This window comes from Nomascus leucogenys, chromosome 17 (assembly GCF_006542625.1).
Source record: "Nomascus leucogenys isolate Asia chromosome 17, Asia_NLE_v1, whole genome shotgun sequence".
Classification (NCBI taxonomy): domain Eukaryota; kingdom Metazoa; phylum Chordata; class Mammalia; order Primates; family Hylobatidae; genus Nomascus; species Nomascus leucogenys.
In genome coordinates this window covers 4,957,154-4,978,315 of record NC_044397.1, presented here as the reverse complement: position 1 = coordinate 4,978,315, position 21,162 = coordinate 4,957,154, and the positions used below count along the sequence as shown (strand labels likewise).

Here is a 21,162-nt window from a genome sequence, read left to right as displayed (position 1 = left end):
TTGCATTCCCTGTTCAGGGCGTGGCCAGTTCAGGTGGAGATGCTCGTGTCTGTGGCCCAGTTCCTGCTTGGCCAACCAGGACCCCAGCTCCCCAGAGGGGTCCCTCTGGACCCCACACCCCTAATCTTGCCGCTTGGCCACCCACCTCCATGGCCTGGGTCCTGCCACGGCCATCGCCTTCATACTCACCTCTGAGTGGTTGGAGAACCTCGAAGTGTCTCGCTGCCAGAGTGCCAGTGACAGCCACAGAAATCATGAATTTCCGTGAATGGGGGATGCGGAGTTTTCTTGTATTCAATCCAGAGAGAGCTGTCCTTCAGAGGGGAATTTAGTGTAATTACCCTTAAGGGAGCGATCCTTACACAGTCAGTCACAACACTGACCTCCTGGCTGAGATTTGACAGCAAAATTGCAGGCTGTGTACTCAACAGAAGGGGCATCCTCCTTTTTTGGGTGTTGAGGGGGGGAGGCGGGAAGGAAGGAGGAGGAGGGAAAGGAGACTCAGAGGCTTTGAAAAGAAAAGTGCTGGCTTACAGCTGCCAGGCGAGCGGGTTCTCCTTGGCAAGGCGTCTACAGGGCAAGGAGAAGGTGTCCAGAGATCCCCTGGAACTTCACCTGGCTCATGAAGAGGGGCCAAGGTAGGCACTCCAGCCCTTCAGATCTTTGAGCTCTGGTTTGTGATCTTAGCTAAAGTTAATCTTATTGTAGGAAGGATTTGGAGGGTACTAGGCACTATTTGATAAACTTCTCAGGCATGTTTTCCCAAACATATCTGTCCCTCGGTCCCTCCCTGGTGCTAGAAGTTCCACCGTTCCTTTTACCTTTAAGTTGACAGATCCAAGACCCTATAAACCTGCATCTGCGTTACCTGTAAGGACTAATGTGTTAATCTGTGACCACTCCAAATTTAGCATGGATGCATCTCTCAGATGTGCTGGCCCATCACATGACTGAATCCAAAGGACACAGGGGTCAGGCAAGTTTTCATGAAGGATTGGAAAAAATCTGTTGTATGGGTAGATCTTGATGGACTGTGAAGCCTGGCAAGGAATGGAGGTAAATCCCCAAAATCTCAAAGCTGGAAGAGACCCCAGAAGCCAACAGGTCCAAACTTCGCAGAGAAGGAGTCCCCACCTCTCTGTTCTACCTCTATCCAAAACTCAGGGCTGGGCGCAGTGACTCATGCCTGTAATCCCAGCACTTTGGGAGGCCAAGGCGGGCAGATCACCTGAGGTTAGGAGTTCGAGACCAGCCTGGCCAACATGGCAAAACCCCGTCTCTACTAAAAATACAAAAATTAGCCAGGCATGGTGGCATGCGCTTGTAATCCCAGCTACTCGAGAGGCTGGGAGGCGGAGGTTGCAGTGAGCGGAGATAGTGCCATTGCACTCCAGCCTGGGTGACAAGAGTGAAATTCTGTCTCAAAACAAAAAACAAACAAAAAACAAAACAAAGCAAACAAACAAAAACAACTCAGCCACCTCTGCCCGCACAATTCCTAATAGCAGGAGCTAGCTGTCTCTATAGAGGTCCATCCTGCTGTTAAATAGCCCTGACCGTTGCCAAATTCATCCTGAGTGCAAGTGAAAATCTGTGTCCGTGAAATTTCTTCCTTCCTTTTGGAGTCCCTTTGGAACAAATCTAGGCTTTCTCTGGAGGTACAGCCCTTCAGCTACATGGGGACCATGCTCAGCTATTCATCATCTTCTCCTCCAAGTCTGGGACCCAGTAGACTCATCACCATCTGGCTCATCCTTTCAGGAAAGTGCCCAAAAGGAGTCTGAAAGGGCACAGGACAGCCCAAAATGCAAACCCGATGTTTATTGAGCATCTGCTATGTTCCAAGCAGAAACACCCACCATATCTCTTTTCTTTTTCTGGAGATGGAGTCTCGCTCTGTCGCCAGGCTGGAGTGCAGTGGCACGATCTCAGCTCACTGCAACCTCCACCTCCCAGGTTCAAACAATTCTTCTGCCTCAGCCTCCCGAATAGCTGGGACTACAGGCTCATGCTGCCACGCTCAGCTAATTTTTTGTATTTTAGTAGAGATGGGATTTCACTGTGTTGCCCAGGCTGGTCTCAAACTCCTGAGCTTAGGCAATCTGCCCGCCTTGGCCTCCCAAAGTGCTGGGATTACAGGTGTGCGCCACTGCGCCTGGCCTCATATCTCTTTTCATCCTCTCAACCAATTCAATGAAGGGAGGATATATTATTCCCATTTTACTGTAGAGAAAAGAAGGACCCAAGAAGCTTCAAATCACTTGCCCCAAATCACCTGCCAGCAAGGGGCAGAGCCAGAACTGGGAGCCCAGACTCCTGACCCAGGCCAAGGACTTTCCTTGAGAATCCAGCTGCATTGGTCCCTACACCCCTTGGGCACCACTGGGTTTGGGGAATGAGCTCTGCCATCATTCTCCTGTCTCTCCACCTCCATGATGCTTTTCTGCAGAGCCTTTCTCTCCACTTGGCAGGGAGGAGGAATTCCAGGGGAAACCCAGCTTAAGTCCTGCATCCTCCCTGAAGGCTTCCCTGCCCATCCCAGGCCTCAGTAACTGTTTCAGTATAATGACAACATTGGACGTTATTTACTGACCACAGGACTGTGCGTCAGCACCTACCCTAAGGTATTTGATTCAATCCTCCAGGCATTTGCCCTGGCTGAGGATTCTGCCTGAGCTTCTCTCCCCTCAGATACCTGCATCTCCTTCAAGGACCACCTTCTCTGGGAGGTCCAACGTAACCATCCTTTCCCAGGTTTTTGTACCCACTTTATTTCTTTCTGTAGCTCATGTCACCTTCCGAAGAGTATTTAATTTACTGATTATTGTGCTCACTGCCTATCTTCCTCCTCTTTAAGTTCCAAAAGGACAGAGACTGTATTTTGTTTACTGTTGCATCCCAAGCACCTGGAACAGTGCCTGACATACAGTAGGTGCACAAGCCATATTTGTCAAATGACAGGAGGAAAACTCAAAACCCTTTGAGGCAGGTGTGTTGTTTGCACAGCAGAGAGGAACTAGGGCTCTAGTTCTGGGTTAGGTGGCTTGTCCAAGGTCACAGAGCTGGCCATACCCAGCTGTGTATTGGGCTGCTGAGTATGAGGCCCTTTGGCGTGGGCCTTGAGGCTGAGTCTGTTCTGAACTTTGAGTGTGTGTGTGTGTGTGTGTTTGGTGGCTTCCTAGGGGATTTCTGCCTGCATTCCAACCAGCAGGTCCTTCCGGGCACCCCTCCCCTCCTTTACAGGGCTTCTTCCCTTCCTGCAGCTCCTTTCAGCCCCTGCTTTCTTGCCCCAAGCCTGGAGAGGCCTGCGAGTGCAGTCCAGCTCACCTCCCTCCCCTGAGCTCATGGGTCTCTGCCTGGGCTGAAGTCCACACCAGGAGCCCCAAGGTGCCCCGGAAGGCCCCCACCTTGGCCTCTGAGTGGCTCCTCTCCCCAGAGATGTAAATCCGGGCCCCAGAGTGGCCACACAGAACATACATCTTAAACAAACACTTCTCCTTGCTGTTTATCTCCCTGGCCTTTAAACAAACTCTTTCAAAGGTTTCTGCTGATAGGAGAGATTTACTGAAAACCATTCCTTGCTTAAAAGCCCTGGGTTTATGCTGCTGGGGTGGGGGCAGTGGGGCCTTCAGGCCTGGGGTTTCTCTGCCTCCGGACCACATGTTTATCCTCCAGGCCTTGATAGAGGAGCAACACAGACTAATCTTTATGGAAAAGAAAATAATAAAAGCAGGAAAGGGGAGGGGTGGAGGCTGGGGGACGTTTGGTTCTTGTCACTGACTCCAAGAGGTTGTGGCAGGTCGGGGTGTGGCAGTGCCCACCACACTGCAGCCCTGCCTGTGGGGGGTGGGGTGAGCTGAGCGTCCGGGAGGGGTGGGGCTCCCTTGAACTTTGGACGGAAGGCCTTTGGGCAGGTGAGCCTCTTCTTGGGCTTCCAGAGGCCAGAGTGGGCCTCTCCCTACTGGATGGGGGTTGGAGGGAGGGCAGCAGTCACATGATCATGTCTATCCCTGCATCAGCCAACACTCAGAAGGCACCTAGCCTGTGCCAGGACCTGGGGGTGGAGAGAGGAATAGCTGTTAACATTTACTTTAGCATTTCTGTGGGCCTGGTACTGTTCTAAATCACTTACATGAATCAACTCATATAATGGCCCCAGAAGTAGATTCTATAATTGTCTCAGTTTTGCATATGGGGAAACCAAGTCACAGAAAGATTACTGGCCATACTCCAGAGGTTTTGGTTTAACTGGGATGCATACTGGGCATTGGATTCCAGGATGCATCCCAAGTGGAAAACTATTGCTATAGAGATTGACATTCCCATTTCCCACCCACTCCCCACTTGTCCTCCCAATAATAATACAGTATCTCATCCACTTCAAGGTGTCTCACAATTCATTGGCAGTGGTATTTCTTTCTTAGTGGATCGTAAAATAATGGTGCATCTTACAGTCTTAGCTTCAACAAAATATAGTAATGGAAAACTAACCTCTACCAACTGTGGGGACTGAGCTGGATGATTTGCGTCCGTTATCTCATTTAATCCACCTCCCAAAGCTGCAAGATAGGTCACAGGAGCACCTCTGATGAGAAAACTGGGGCACCAAGAATTCAATAGCCTGCCCAAGATCACCCAGCTGGTGGGAGGTGGAGGCAGGATTTGAATCCACAGTTAAATGGCCTAATATTTATCCTGACCCTTATAGAGCGCCTTATACGTTTCAAACTGTCTTCCCACCTGTTTTGTCCATTGAGGAAGATGCTGAAATCCAGAAAGGTTAAGTGACCTGCTCTAAGTTACACATCTGACTTCTCAACCTATAACTGTGGGAGAACCATGGGAAGTGGGTTTTGTTGTTACTGTTGTTTGCTTGTCTTAAGCCTACCTGGGCTTTTATAGCTAGAAGCCACTCCTAAGAGAACACGACCAGGAAAGTGGGCCAGGGCAGGGGCCCCTGAGGGTATGGGCCATCCTGGGGTCTTGGGTGCTGAAGGTTGGAGCCAAGGCCTGTCGTGGGACCTCCCAAGGGCGGAGGACTTGGGCAGCGGTAGAGGTCATTGCAAAGACTCCACTGACTTCCGCCTCTGTTTTGTTTGTGAAGCAAAGTTGCTGCAGTGGCAGGTGGGGAGACAGGAGAAGGCCGGGTAGGAATTTCCAGTCCTTCCCTGGGCCCATAGCTCAGACCGGAAGCCACTCCCTTCCTCCATGTTTACATGCAGCGGGCCACACCCCTTGAGATGGCACCGACTGACACCCCCTTCCGGTCCTCCTGCTCCAGGCCAAATACTTTTTCACTCACGTTAAAGCACGTTTCAGCACCTGGGCCCTGAGCTGGGGAGCATTTCCAGGGAGGAAAGAAGGGAGAGGGTATGAGGAGGAGGCTGGGGACGGGTTGAGGGAAGGTGAGGAGCTGGGGGTAGTTGAGACTAGGACGAAGTTATGTGGGTGATTGTCTTGCACCCATCATCTTTCTTTTTGTATTATTCTTTCCTTATATAGTGACATCCAGTTTCCAAAACCTTTCCTTCCTCCTAGCAACTCTTACCCTAGGATACTTAATTCACACCAAGGTAAACATGACTGATAACAGCTTCCAAAGCGATCCTTTCAAGAGCATTTTGGCAGTGGCCTCTTTATTTGTTCATTCATTCTTTGATTTACTCAACAATTTCCTTTGGCATTCCTGGAGACCCTCCATCCTATCTCGAAGGCTTAGCTGGGACACCTCTAAGCTGTTTGGTGGGCTGCTGTCCAAACTCTGGGCTTTGTGGGTAATGGCATCCACACCCTCTGACAACATGTAGGTATATTGGCAGCAACCCAAGCTGTCTTTTTTGCACCTTCAATGGAAGGAAAGGTAATTTCTCCTCATGAAAAAAGTCTGGGAGATTTTGCCTAAATGAAAAGGGAAGTGCTTTAATGATAGATCTCCAGGCATCAAACCCATCAGTCCATCTGAGTTTGGTCATGGGCTGAGCTCCCCAGGGCAGCTGGGCAGGAGCCCATCCAGGACATCAGACGTTGGGGTAGAATTTCCACCCCGCTGGCCCTCAGGGCTCTGCATAGATTTCTCTCTCTGTCCTTCTTGGTAGGGAAGTGGCTGATGATGAGGAAGACCTGAGCTCAGAGCTGGAAGATATCCAGGGAATCACCCAGTAGTTTGCAGAGGACAAAATGACTCAAAAGTATATCGAAATCCAAAATATAAAACAGCTAAGAATTAAAGCTCCAGTTGAAGGCAAAGGTCTAGACCCTGCCTCCTCTGCTCTCCCACTTGGCCTATAAGTGGTCCAGAGCTTCTCTGTGGACGTCCAAAGCTCAGGAGAACACGAATAGAATCCACTGAGCCAGTCTAGTGATCCATTTTGTAGACAAACAAACTGAGTCAGAGCATGATGGGATGGATGAGAGTCCTTAGGGCCCTCCACCCTCCCATGATCGCTTCTGGTTCGTGTTCATTCCCTGGACTCATAATGTACCCTTCTTTCTAACTTGACCTGCACAATTCTACAGACTCTTCAGGCTCAGCTCAAATGTCACCCTCCACCATGGAGTGTTCCTCAATTCTCTCCTCCAGTTCTGGCCCTACTCCCACCCAGTTCGGTGCTCCTGGAGCTCACTGCTTTTGCATCTCTCTTAAGTTCAACCTCTCATTTCTGCTCATTTGAAGCAGCTCTTTTCTCCCTTGTCAGGCTGTTGGTCTCCTTGAGGTCAGGATCTTTTTAAAAAATCCCAAGCCTCCAGCCCATGAGTAGGTGTGCAATCACAGTGAGGCTGCTGACATGTTTTCTTGGGTGATGGTGAGATGCTTTGCCCACTGGGGTCAGGGTCTCCCTACTGGACGGCCCTAGTTCTCATCAATTTGGTGGAGAGGGCATAGAGTTTGATTAAACAGTTACTTGAATACCTGAAGTAGGGCAGGGAAGGGGATACAGAACCTTCAGAGCCTGGGGAGGAGGGACCCTTCTGCTCTAAATTGTCCACTCGCTCCATCCTCAAGAAGATGGAGAGCAGAAACAGGGGTAGGGGAAGAGAGCTGGGCCCCGCACACTTCCCACCATCACTGATTTCCCTCTTCTCTGGCATTTTAAGAGCTCAGACTCAAACCCTTCAAGGGCTTTTGAAACAATTAGATTTGAAAGTGCCCAGTGCTCGGTCTAATTGCTTAAAAGCCACTTCAGGCTCCAACTGACCCAGAGTAAAGCCTGGGGGGTGGGTAGGGGGGAGAGGAGACCCGAGACACTCTGTCGCCCTGTTTCCCAGGCCTTCCTGGACAACCAAGGCCTAGGTGAGTGGTGATGTCAAATAAGGGCCTTCAACTCTTCCTGGGAGGGGGCAGAGCCACCATACTCTTCCTGCCCCTTTCCCAGCCCTTGCCCCCAGGGAACCGCTCACATCTAACCTTTCTCTAAGATAGCTTCTCATGCAAATTCCAGCATTCTTAGGGGTGATTGGAGCACTTATGTCCAGAACCAATTTTCAGTGTCAGAAAGTGGACTGAGCTGGTGTAAAGAGGCCCAGAAGTATCAGGAGACAAGCCTTGGTGTGTCCAACTTAAGATGATGCTTTGCTTCTGGGATATTCTGAGATTGGGGATTTTGCAATCTTTAAGTCAGTTCCATCTCTCCATGCTTTCCTGATTACTCTTCTCCCAAGTTCCTTTTTTTTTTTTTGAGACAGAGTCTTGCTCTGTCACCCAGGCTGGAGTGCAGTGGTGTGATCTCGGCTCACTACAAGCTCCACCTCCCAGGTTCACACCATTCTCCTGCCTCAGCCTCCCGAGTAGAGTAGCTGGGACTACAGGCACCCGCCACCACACCCAGCTAATTTTTTTGTATTTTTAGTAGAGATGGGGTTTCACCGTGTTAGCCAGGATGGTCTCGATCTCCTGACCTCATGATCCGCCCGTCTTGGCCTCCCAAAGTGCTGGGATTACAGGCGTGAGCTGCCGTGCCTGGCTCCCAAGTTCTTTAAAAAAAAAAAAAAATTATATATATATATATATATATATATATATATATATATTTTATTTTGTTTGAGACAGGGTCTCATTCTGTCATCCAGGCTGGAGAGCAGTGGCAATGATTATGGCACACTGCAACCTTGACCTCCCAGGTTCAATTGATCCTCCTGCCTGAGCCTCCCCAGTAGCTGGGACTACAGGAATGTGCCATCACATCCAGCTAATTTTTAAATTTTTCATAGAGATGGGGTCTCACTATATTGCTCAGGCTGGTCTCAAACTCCTAGCCTCAAGTGATTCTCCTGGGTTGGCTTCCCAAAGTGCTGGGATTATAGGCATGAGCCACCATGCCCAGCTTTAAATATAGTTGCGGCGTAAAATTCTTCTCTCTGGCTTAAGACCTTGCAATGGCTCCATGTTAGATAGGAGCCATTGCAATGTTAAGCTACAGAGAAGCTCCCCCAGCCTTCCAGCCCCTCTGTAACTTGCTCCCACCTCACCTTTCCAGCTCCATCTGCCCTGTGTGCCCTCGGCCCCAGCCCACTGTGGTGCCTTTTCACAGGCCATGCTCTTGGCCCCCATTCCTTCACCATCTGAATGAAGTCATCTGTTTATGTGCCCAGCAACAGGCCAAGCAGAGGGGACACTGAAATAAATGAGCCACGGGCCCTGCTCTCGGGGGGACACATTCTACGTGGGACATGAAAACATAAACAGATGATCCCTTTGCCAAATTTTTCTTGAGCACCTCTATGTGCCAGACCTGAGGATGCCGAGGTGGACAAAACAAAGTCCCCACTCTTGTGGAGCTTAGATGGTTGAAGGAGAAACAGACAGAAACACATAAGCAAAGAGATATACAATCTGGCATGGGGAGATGAATGTGTGAAGTAAAACAAAGTAGGGGGGAAGAGAAGGATGGACCTTGGAGGTGAGGATATTTGAGCAGAAACCTGAGTAAAGGGAAGGAACTGCTTGTGCAATGGTCCTGAGGCAGGAGTGCCTTTGGGTTTAATGAGGAGCAAGGAAAGAGACCAGTGTGACTGGGGAAGAGTGAGTGAGGGAAGGAAGAAGAGAGAAGAGTAGAGGGAGCAGGGGCAAATCATGAACGATACTGTAGTCCTGGCAGGCCTTCGGATCCTATAGTGAGATGAGAGCCACTGGGGATATTGAGCAGGGGGTGAGGTCAGTAAACACATGTCTTTTTTTTTTTTTTTTTCTTTTGAGACGGAGTTTTGCTCTTGTTGCCCAGGCTGGAGTGCAATGGCGCAATCTTGGCTCACTGCAACCTCTGCCTCCCAGGTTCAATCGATTCTCCTTCCTCAGCCTCCCGAGTAGCTGGGATTACAGGCACGTGCCACCACACCTGGCTAATTTTGTATCTTTAGTAGAGAAGGGGTTTTGCCATGTTGGTCAGTCTCATCTCGAACTCCTGACCTCAGGTGATCTGCCCGCCTCGGCCTCCCAAAGTGCTGGGATTACAAGCGTGAGCCACTGCGCCCAGCCCAAACACATGTCTTAAAAGGCTCACTTTGGCTGCTGGTGGAGGACAGCCTGGAGGAAGGGGCAAGAGTGGAACCAGGGAGAATAGTTAGGGAGCCACTGCAATAGTTCAAGCAAGAGATGGCAATGGTCAGAGTATTGGGAAGTGGTTAAATTAGTGATAGTTATAATAGAGTGTAGATACTAATATGAGAGCACAAGCCGGGGACTCCATGCCAGACCTGGATGTAGGAGTGGGCTGTTGAAAAGAAAGGATTGCTGCAGGTTTGACCATGAAGCCAAATCTTCAAGAAGAAGGAATTCGTAGAGACAGGAGGTGAGAAAGTGGGGCAGAGGAGCAGCACACACTGCAGTGTGTACTTCCTGTCTTGCAGGGCCCTGGGGGCAGTGTAGACAGGCCAGAGCATCATTTAGAGGCAGGGAGTAGGGCAGGCTGAGGCTGGAGGGCTTGAGAGGGGCTGGACACCAACGTCAATGGCCAAGTTGAATTTGGGTCTTCTGTGTGCAGCAGGGAGCCACGGAAGAGTGTTAAGCGTGGCTGCATCATGATCCAGTTTGTGTTCAAAAAGGATCACTGGCTGTGGAGGGGTGGGCAAAGGACTGGGGCCTGGAGGACCAGTTAGGAAGCTGTTGTGGTGACCTGGTGGTAGATGAGAGTGGCCTGGACTAGAGGGGCTGTGATGGGGCTTGGAGAACGGTTTAGAAAGGAAAGTTGCCAGGATGTTCAGATGTTGGCTGATCAGACAAAGGGATTAGAAAGCAGAAGGAATAAAGAGTGACCCACCTTCAGCTCCAATGCCTGTAGACATTGGAGTGTAGGGCCCCTCCTTTGGCCCTCCTCAGAGGGTAGGAGTCTGTCCAGAAGGAGGGAGCCACCCCCACTCCTGAACCATGCTCCAGATGCCCAGGGCCCTAGAAATCCCTGTCCTAACGGCCCGTGCCCTGCATCCAGGACCTCTGCAGGCCACCTCCCCAGGTTCAACCTCCAGAGGGTAGCTTGTGTCTTGGCTGTGAGTTGAGTGTGGGGCATGCAGTCAGCAGTCGTGTGTGTGGATTGGAGTATCTACACACGTGCTCGAAACCCTAGTTTAAGGTGAAGGTGGGGCTGGGAAGGGAAGAGGCGGGCTGAGGGCAGGGCTGGGGGAGAGCAGAGGGAGTTTCTCCCTGCGCCGTGTCCCTGTGCAGAACTCCAGGAAGCCTGAGAACTCTAAATTCAAATCAAGCCTTCCAGATCTTTAGAAGGTGTATGTGTCAGCCTAGGAGAATAGAACATATTTTATTAAACAGTTTGTTAACTTGATTTTTAACTTTTAAATATTTAGACATATGGAATGTGGGTCTCCATTTGTACTTTCGCTTGGTCTAAGAGGGGTGAGTGGAACACTCCCCAAGGCCAGGATTGTGTCTTATTTGTCTTGTTCACCCTCCCCCATCCCCCCAACCTTGGACCCCTGGACCTTGGTAATTTCCATCGAACTGGAAAGAGAATCAGATCCCAGCCTGATAGTGAGAAATGCAGACTTGATGAGACCCCAGGAGGGAAAAGAAAGGTTGGTCAGGCAACTGACTACAGAGGGCTTTGGAGATGTGGTCAGTGGCTGGCGAGGAAGCTGACCCAGTGTCCGGGGGGTTAAGAGCAGGCAGACCACCTGGGTTCAAAGCCCAGTTCTGCTCTTTAGGACTGTGTGGCCGCAGCAGGTTGCTAGCTCCTGGTGCATCGGCCGCCTTCTTGTAAGACAGGGTAACGATGATAATCCCTAATGGCCCCAACCGCCTAGTTTACTGGGGCAAGATGTAGTGTTTGGCATGTAGTGAGTTCTATGAAAGTTTGTTATCATGTGAAATGACCCCTTGGAAGGAACTCTTAAGTCCAGCTAAGGGGCAGCTCCTGGCAAATCAGAGAAGGAGACACTGGTTTTGGTGGCAGACTTTTCTCCTCTCACTTTCAAGATTCCCCATAGCAGATGGGGGCTCAGTGACTAGGCTGTTCCCCCTCCTCTACCAGGGCTGTCTGTGGCCTGGGGTAACTCCCTCTGTTCTCTGTGTCTTCAAGCTCCACCAGCTCCATCCTCTCGTTCCCTGGGGACTTTGCCAAGCAACGCACTTGCTAATCCTGGAGGACCTCATTCACACGAAGATAGTGGGCCCAGTGCTGTGTTGAGTGTCCCAACAGGTTATCTCATTCAATCCTTTTTTTTCTGTCAGGGAAGTTGAGACAAATTGTTCACTTCTTTTAATAATCCTCTGAGCACTGTTCCAGATATTCTTATCCCTATTTCCCAGAGGAGACCAGAGCAGAGAGAGGTTAAGTATTTCAGTATTTCTCAGCCGCAGAGCTTGGACTAGAATCCAAGACTGTGTGGCTCCAGAGCCCACTCTTGACTTCGATAAGTCCTGCCTTAGTCAGAACTAGTGGGACGCTCCTGCTTAGGAAAGAGGTGGGACTTTCTGGAGCCAAGGCCGTGTCCCACAGGAGGCACTCTGATGGGACGGTAGACACTGAGGCAGGCTGACGGTGGGTTGGTGTTCTGGTTTGTTGGGGAGAGGAAGTTCTTTTGGTTTCCTTCAGATTATTGCTAAGGGCCTTCCAGGCAACCAACCAACCAACCCATCAACCCTTTCTTTTTGAGGGACATGACTGTGGGTGGGTCTGGAAAGCCAGGTGCTTTGTGTGTTGAAAATCCTGAGGCCTCTGCCTCTGTTTGGCAGTGAGTGTTCCAGACAGAGGGGATTCCATAGAGACAAGGAACTCCCCCTTCCACACTCCAGCCCTGTCTCAACCCTACAGCCTGTCCCTACCTGGGGGCTGTGGAGGCAAGTTGATAACATGGACCCTCTGAAAGCTGCCAGCCTTGGGGATCAAATGCCTGTGAAATAACACTCAGGCATCACATGTTTGTTGAGTGGAGACAGAGATGCCGCATCCTGGTCCTTGCTCTCTAGAGCTTCCAGTTGCCTAGCAGGATGGGCATACACACTGGGGAAAGTATCCCATGGAAAGAGCATTGAGGAGGCTGGCCCTGTGGCCCTGATGAGAACTCTAACTTGGACAAGTCACTGATCTTGGTTTCTCACCTGTGAAATGAGAAAGTTAGAATTGATCACTGGGTTAAACCTTGTTTTTCCTCTTAAAATTAGCTCTAATCAAATCCAACACAGAACTCTGCTATAAAAAGTAGAGCTGCTCTGCTTGTGAGAGGCGGGAGCCAATCTTCTCTGGTTTCTTCCTCTTCTTTCAGGATGATCCCCAAGGGCGGCTCTCAGTGTCTTTCACTGAAGGCATGAACCTCATGGAACAGCTCAGGAATGGCCTCACAGAGGCAGTCCAAGAGGGCTTGAAGGCTAGAAGGATTTTGGAGTGAAGGTGTGGGGAGGGCACACCGGGCAGGAGGCGCTGTGTGAGAAAAGATGCAGATGGGGAAGAGCCAGCCTGGCTGGGGGTGGGAAGTGCTGGAGGAGAGGGAGTGCAAAGAACCCAAGAAGGAATCCTCAGGGGATGCCCATGGGAATTTCACAGGAGCACCAAGGGGGAAAATGATATCTACAACTGGGAACTCAAGTCCAGGCCCCTTCCTACAGAGATGGGTGGGGTGTATACCCTGCTGTGAGGGGAGGGAAAGAACCAGCATCAAGGAAATGATACAGTGTCCACTTTGGAGGGTTGCTTTAATGGTGAAATTAGTGAAGCTAGCTAAAGCCTCAGGACAGAAGGAATGCTACACAGGCATTTGTTAAATACGGTCGGACCAGAGTGGACCCTGAGCTTGCCAAAGGTCTGCATCCCTCCTGGCCTTGGGCCCAGTGCTGGTGGTGATAGCTTAGAATTTCAGCAGCTTCTATGCTCAACAGTTACAGTGATTATGAGATGTTTGTGTATGTGCGTGTTCGGGGGATGTGGCTGCAGGTGTCTTTCAGCCACCTTCTAACATGCATGCTAGTGCACACACACACACACACACACACACACACCTTCTCTTAGTCTTTTCTGTGGAGCTGGTGCACTCCTCAGCACCCCCACCCCTTCATCCTCCGAATCCCCACCCCATCCCCTTTGCTTCGAGTCCATACCTTGCTCAGCCTTCTCCCTCCCCTCTCTCTGAGTCCCTGGTCCTCCCACCCACCATAAATCTGTAACTCGGGAGTGTGTGTGGTGGGGGAGGGGGTGGAAAAGCAGCAAACCAAACCAACCCCAGCTAATGAAAACGGCGATAAATCTCTGTCTATCAGGTTTGTTGTGAGCACAAACATTGCCAAACAAGGGCCCAGATGGCCTGCAGGCCCTCCTCCCTATGGTCTGCAGAGCTTTAAATGGAAATCGTTGCTTTATACGTCTATTTACTACTTGGAAATGGGGGATGACTGAGACCGGGGTGCCTGGCCAGGAAATGGGGTGCAGACCAGGTGTGAGTTCTCTGCCCTCCATGCCTGAGCAGGACTGCTGTCTAGTCCCCAGCCTTTACCATTCCTGTTCCTGGTGAGCTCTCTCTGACATAGGTCATTGGGCTGGAGTGGGGAAGAGGCTACCTTGCTGGCTGACATTCTGGTCTCCACAGCCTGGCCTCAGCCTGCTCCAAGGCACACTCCTGGCTAGCTGGACCCAACTCCTCACTGTTGTTTTCAAAGTTCTTCATGTTTTGCCTAGAACTTTCCCTGTTTTCCATATGGCCTGCCCTGGATGGGTAGAAGTGGAAGCCTACCTTGTCTTTCAAGGCCAAGCCAAACCCCACCTCCTCCAGGAAGTCTCCCCATCCCTAGTCCTCTCTGGGCTCCATTCCTGCAGCATCAGCCACAGACAGCCTAGGCAGTCTTTACAAGATAACTGCTTGGGAGGTGGACAGGTCTGGGCACACAGCCAGGCTTTACCCCTTAGTTAAGGGACCTTGACAGGTTAATCTCTCAGCCTCAGTTTCTTACTCTATGTAATAGGTATAATTATGATGCCTACTTCTCACCTGCCAAATAAAAAATAAAAATAAATAAATAAATAAATGAAGCAAGTGTAGAATGTGCTTAGCAAAGTGAGGAGCACAGTCTTAGAGCTTTGGACGTGTCAGCCTTTATTATCGGTGCCACCCAGTCATGACTGGGAATGATTCTTCTCTGTGCCTTGCCTTTTCACAGAGATGTGTGTGTGTGTGCGCACGCATGTCTCTGCATGTCCTAGTTTGGTTTCCCCTGAGATCAGACCCTGAGACAAGAACTTGGGTGCAGGTAGTTTACTGAGGAGGTGATCCCTGGAGGCTGGAGGGAGGGAATGGGGAAGTGAGATAGGGATGGGATATGAGAAAAGCCAGTGAAGAGTGGTTAATGATCGAGTTTCATTGTGGGCAATGGGGGCCCACTGAGGAACTGTGAGAACACACCATGGAATTGTCCAATGGAGTCCCAAGGCAGCCAAGTTGCTTATCCACCCATTCTTATCTCTTATTAATAACTTGAGGGTTGCCACTGCAGTGTTAAATCCCAGCTGTCCTGCGGGCTGAGTAAAGTTCTCTTGGCCCCTGCAGTGGAGAAACTCTGCAGGTGAGAAGCAGAAAGGCTGCTTAGGGTGGACAATTCCTGGGCTTGCTGACATCTTCCCATCACAGTGGCAGATGAGTGGAGAAGTGGGCTAGAGGACATAGGGTGAGGCACAAACAGCATCCTCTGCTGAATCATCACCTTTCAAGCCCTGACAGCCTCCAGCACGGCATTTTGCACACAGTAGGCACACTGTAAGTATTTGCGGACCAAAAGGAGGTTTGACATTAGAGCTGGGAAAACCTGGACTCTCCCCATTGCTCAGTTTTTAATTCATTGTGTGATGCTAAGCAAGACATAGGACGACTCTGGGCCACATCGTCTATAAAATTAAGACCTTTTTACCTTCTCTGCTTATGCCATATCCGGGTTGGAACAAGCTGGAATGATGTTTGGGGAGTGCTCAGAACAGGTAAGAAGGGGCTGTGATGATGATGATGATAATGATGATGATGATGATGATGATGATGTGTGTAGGGAAGGGGAAGTTTCCCCTATCTAGGCATGATCCAAGCTTGAGGTACCTAGTTATGTTATTCACTGTGTGGTCAAAACACAAAGGTGTGTTCCCCTGGCCCTGGTGGGATGACTCCTGCCTCCTCCTATTCCAAGACAACCCAAAGGTAAAAGATGGAAAAAGAAAAGGCCATGGGGGTAAGATCTGCTGACTCCTCAGTGAAAAGGATCCCACATTTCCCTGCCGACAAGGGATAGCCTGTGGTTCCTTTTACCTAGGTCAGTAGTGGGTTTTACTGATGTCTGATGAGTGTAGAAACCATTTTGTACAGCAATCCCAAACTTCGCGGTGAGAGGGGTGGGGGGGGGGGGGGTTCTTGGAATCCCTAGGGAGCCCATGGATAACCCTTAAGAGTCCCTAAGTCCCTAAAAAATATAAGTAAAAAATGGCCCGGCATGGTGGCTCACACCTGTAATCCCAGCACTTTGGAAGGCTGAGGTGGGCCGATCACCTGAGGTCAGGAGTTTGACACCAGCCTGGCCAACGTGGTGACACCCTGTTTCTACTAAAAATACAAAAATTAGCCTGGTGTGGTGGCCACCTGTAATCCCAGCTACTTGGGAGGCTAAGGCACGAGAATGGCTTGAACCCGGGAGGTGGAGGTTGCAGTGAGCCAAGATGGCGCCACTGCACTCCAGTCTAGGAGACAGAGCAAGACTCCATCTCAAAAAAAAAAAAAAATCTATCTGTAGATAGATAGATAGATATGTAAAAATGGAGTGCTTGAGTATATATGTACCCATAAGCCACTCTAAATTGGTGACCTGAAGCTTCCAGCAAATTCTCAAAGGAGTTTGTAACCCAAAAAAAGTAGATTTGCCCTATCCCAAATCTCCCATCTCAAAGAGGGGGACACTGAAGTCCAGAGAGGGTAAGCCACCTGCTGGGTCACACAGTAGAGGCCAGATGGAAACCAAGGTCTCTAACCCTGTGTGGCTTTGTGGGTCTGCTAGGCAGACCTAAACAGTTAGGTCTGCCGGACTGCACAACCAGAAAAGCAGGCTGGTTCACCAGGACGCTGTGCCGAGAGTCCATGGCACATTACAAAGTCTCTACTTGCTCCCGGGGGAAACATCTCAAAGGCATGATATAGTCACTATTTTCTGGGGATGAGGGTGAGCACTGAGCTCTATTTCCATGGAAAACAGAAGAAGGAAAAGCTAGACCAAATGTGGAAAGAAACAGAGCCCTCTGTTACTGAGAAAGAGCACTGGGGCAGGGAGTGCTCTTAAAACTCAAGTGAAGCTTGGGCGCATTGGCAGGCCTTAGTTTCCAGAGGCAGAGATGGAAATGAAAATCATACTTACCCCCCTAAGTTGTGAAGATTAAAGAAGATGATGCAAGTGAAAATGGCTTATAAATAGGAAAGCAGTACACAAATGCTAGTAATGATCTTTACGGCAGCGGCCTGGTAAATACTTGTTTTGCTGCTGGGAATAAATTGTATACCACCTAGGTGTCAATTACCCAATTCTGGACAGCTATACCATTGTCCTTCAAGCCCTTGCAGCCTACTGTTGGAGTGAGAGCCCTGGCTTTGAAGTCAAACCTGAATCTGCACCTCAGCTCCACCACCTGTGCACGTGTGTGACTTTGGATAAATCATGTAACTCTCTCAGCCTCGAATTGTCCATCTGCAAAACAGGGACACATGTCTACCTCATGAGGACATAATGAAGAATTGATGAGTTGGTAAAAATGAAAATATCTATAATGGTGACTGGCACACAATAGTTACTCAATAAACATTAGCAATTTTGTTCCTGTTCCTCAACAGTTTCTAACTTTGGATAATTTGTTTGCTGCATAGTTTCTGTCTCTCTTCTCCACTAAAATGTAAGCTCTGCAGCGCAAGGACATGCCTGACTTGTTTACCGCTCTGTTTCCCAGACCGGGCACACAGTGTGCTACAGACATTTGTGAAATGAATGAGTGGAAGTGCAAAAGCACGTTTTTAAAGGATGGGAAAGAACTCTGACAATGTGAGAATGCTCACATTGGATCAGCCCCAAGGGGGACCCGGAGCTGTGCCAAGAACCCTATTAGGGGTCAAGAGAGTTGGCCTCTGGTCCTAGCTCTGCCGCTTAACTGCTGAGCCACCTCCGGGCAGTTTGTTGGCCTTCTCTGGCCCTCTTTGTGTTTCCTCCAGAGCGTGGGAGCCCTAAGACTCCAGGGCTTCCCTCTCAGATGCTGACCTCCAAGGAGCTCTGGCCAGCTGGGAAGTGTGGGATTTCGGGATAATTCAGGGACTAAATAAAGAGAAAGGATAAGTGGGAGAGGATAAAGACCGGGAAGGAAGAAAAGTCAACGCGTGGCTGCGGCGCTGGGCAGCTACGGGTGGAGGTAGATTGGGGGAACGCTGCGCTGGGCCAAAGCACGGAGCTGCTGTGCGCGCCCCCGAGCATGTCTCCGCCGCGGCTGATGCGCCCGAGCCTCCGCCTGCCCCTCCCTTCCTTGAGCGCCTCGCCAGTTCCCGCCGCCACTGACTTTCTGACTTCTTAACTTGTCAGCAAATCCCAGAGTTAAAAATGCACACGCACCCCGGCCAGCCGCCAGCAGGGCCGTCTGGCCGAGGCTCCAGATGTGGGGCCACCGCGCGGGCCGCCCGCCCCGCCGCGCAGACTAAACAATCGGCCTTGGCCGTGAGCGCAGCGCAATTCCAGATGCCGCGTCCCTCGCGCCGCGCGCTAATTGGGCCGCGGGCGCGAGGCTCTGTCAGCGCCAGCAAGGCCCTGCCCAGGGAGGCCTTGGCCAGGCGCCCGCCCGCTGGGCTACCTAAGGCGGGGGCAGGGTGGAGAGATGGAGGGGAATGGTGGGGGGGACGAAGAGGGGAGAGAGAGGAGAGAGGAGAGGAGGAGGAAGAGGAGGAGGAGGAGAGAAGAAGACACAGTGAGACAGGCCACGAGACAGCGTCAGCTCTGAGACAGAGAAACACGAAGAGGGGCAGACAGAAAGGGACATAGACATTCTCAGAGAGAGAGCTTCAGAGACAAAGAGAAAGCCAGAAGCACTGAGCCATATTCAGATTCAGAAGGAGACAGAGAAGGTAGAGAGGGAGAGAGACCACAGAGAGTTGGAGAAACAGAGGCAGGGCAGACTGACACGAGAACAGAATCAGGAGAGACCAAGAAAACGAGAAGGAAACCAACGTGGACGCGGCCAGGAAGAACGCAGGCGGTGGGAGCACAGGAGACCCGCATGTATACCACCGGGTCGCTGCTGCCTGATGGGTGTCTAACCCCTTTTGTTTTATAGTACCTCCTCCCTTTACATTCTCACTTTTTATCATTCTTCCTAGACCCGGGCGAAGCCGGGAACTGAGCCCACCCGCGCGGTGATCCATTCCTAGTCTGGCTGGGGGACTGCGTAGAGAAGGAACCTGAGCCGTCGAGATTTCACTCCTAAGCCTGGGCTTGGAGACAGGGCTTCGCCCTGGACGCTGCGGGAGGGTGCGGGATGGGACTCCGTGGGGATTTGCCTAGAGGCAGGGGATGCCCCGAATGACCCCTGTAGGGCCCGCCCCCAGGCAGCCACCTCGGCAGCACCCTCCTTTCCCATGCGCCCTGGGGCCTCTTCAGCTCTAGAGACAGGAGGATGACTCAACACAGGTTAGTCAAGACCCAGGGCAGGGAAGCCCACCGGGGACCACCCGGGGGAGCCCCCCAGCCTCGCGTTCCGCCCCCGCCGGGAGGCCCGGGCGCCCCGGGGGTGAGCGCGGAGGGCAGTGCGGCGGCCCGGCGGCTCTTGGCGGCCCCTCTCTGACAATCTTTCCTTTGTTTGTTTTCTTAAATCTGGGAGGCCCGAATTCCTGCCGGATTCCGTAGGTTTCACTCAGGAAGGAGGCGCCCCCACCCCCACCCCCTCTCACGTCGGGCCCGGCTGCGGGGGGAATGGCAGGTTCTTCCCGGAGGCCAGCGGCGCGCAGCCCCAAGGCCCGGGCAGGGCGAGCGGGCGCCGGGCGCGGCGGAGAGTCCCGGGCGCCCTGCCCGCGCGCGCCACCGCGCAGCCCCGCCGGAGGGCCGCGGGCAGCCTCGGCAGAGAAAATTAAAAGAAAAAAAAATCAAACCAGGAGCGCTTTAAAAGACACAAAGAGTAGCCCTTCCCCCACCCAGCTTCATTCCACACCCCATCCACCTCTCACACTCCCCCACCCCTTTTTTATTTTGGTCTCCAAACTTGAGCCTCATTAATTTCCAAAAAAAATTTCCCCCAATAAAAGGCAAACATGGAAAGAAAAACAAACTATTAGAAAATAGAGGAGGGAGGAAATGTTATTTAAAAGGTTAGCAGACCGCATCATTTTCCAATGATATTATATACTCCCAGCAGTATCCAAAATATATATGGGCCCTGGGCCAAGAATGTAAAAAAAAACTTTTTTTTGAAAAAACCCTTACTTAGACACAACATCTGGACCGGAGAGCGAACAAACCCCCCATTTATCACACTTAATCCTCCAATGAAGCAATCGACAGTTGACTTCTGTTTTGCTAATTTAGTTGCTTTCAAGCGCCGGCCCAGTCCAGACCGGGAATTAAGTGTCACTTGTGGAGGGCCTGCCCTGCCCCCGCCCGTCTTCGCTCCCTCCCGCGCCCAGGCTCTCGGATAGGGAAAAAAGGCCATTAATGAAGAAAGAAACTTTTTACGAATTCCCTTTACCCCCGCCCACTCGGGTCAGTGAAAACCTCGACTGTGACCTAGCTCTGTCCCCTCGTCCAGTACCCGACACCCACTTCTTTGGCAGCCACGCCCCCACCCGCCAGCTGCCTCCCCCCAAGACTCGGTGGAGCAACGCATCAGCCGGCACAAACTTTTGCAGCTCCAGGAGGTCACCCAGCTCACCGCCTTCTCCGCGGGTTGGCTAGGTGTTGTCATCCTCGTACCTGGCACTGCCTGGTGGCCTGGCAGCTTGACCCTTAGGCCTGGAGAGGGCAGGGGAAGGTCGTGGTGCTTGGCGGTAGGGAGCTTCCATTCCCCCCCCCGGAAGTGGATGAGAGGCAGCAGCTCCCGAGGTGGAGGCCCTTGGCCAGCAGTGTCCAGAGACAATGCGATCTTGTGAGATTGCAAGCTGGAGAGAGAATAAATCAGGGAAAGTGTATCATTTGAGGATTAGTCAATAAATCCTGGGACCCTGGCCCAGTGGGGCTGGTGCCAGAGGCCGGGCTATCCTTAAGTGCAGACTTCCTTCCTCAGCAACCTTCCCTTCCCTTCCCAGAGGCCTCCTGGGTCTCTCTCTCCTCACCTCTCTCTGTCCATCTCCATGGCTCCTCTCCTAAACTTTGGAGCCCAAGGCATAGCCTTCTGTCCTTCCTCTCCCCCTTGCTGGAAAAGGTTCTACAATGGAGCAGAGAAGGTTTGAAGTTGTCCTCAGGCACCTGCAAACAGAAGAGGCTGGAGAATGTGTCCCAACTCCAGCCTGCCCGCTCCTGTTCACTCTGATCCAGCCCACCCCCTAGTCCGCAGCTTTGAGCCCTGGCAGAGTCCACAGGAACAGCCTGCACTCCTAAAAGAGGCCCCCAGTACCCTGAACCCCAGTCCTCTGCAGGCTCTCATGGTGGCCTGGCTGGGCCTCAAACTTCTTGGGGAGGGGCCCTGAGTTCTGGCCTCAATCCAAATGCAGTCTCAAACCTCCTGAGTCCATCCCCTAGGCCCATGG

General features: G+C 51.4%; 1 long non-coding RNA gene across 1 annotated transcript; it reads right to left on the bottom strand.

Moving 5' to 3' along the window:
• Positions 1 to 3,577: 3,577 nt before the first annotated feature.
• LOC105737706 lies at positions 3,578 to 20,916 on the bottom strand. The gene is made up of 3 exons (XR_001113384.1): positions 20,749 to 20,916; positions 20,390 to 20,558; positions 3,578 to 4,054 (listed from the first exon to the last, which is right to left on the bottom strand). It is a non-coding gene; the product is annotated as an uncharacterized LOC105737706 (long non-coding RNA).
• Between the last annotated feature and the right edge of the window lie 246 nt (positions 20,917 to 21,162).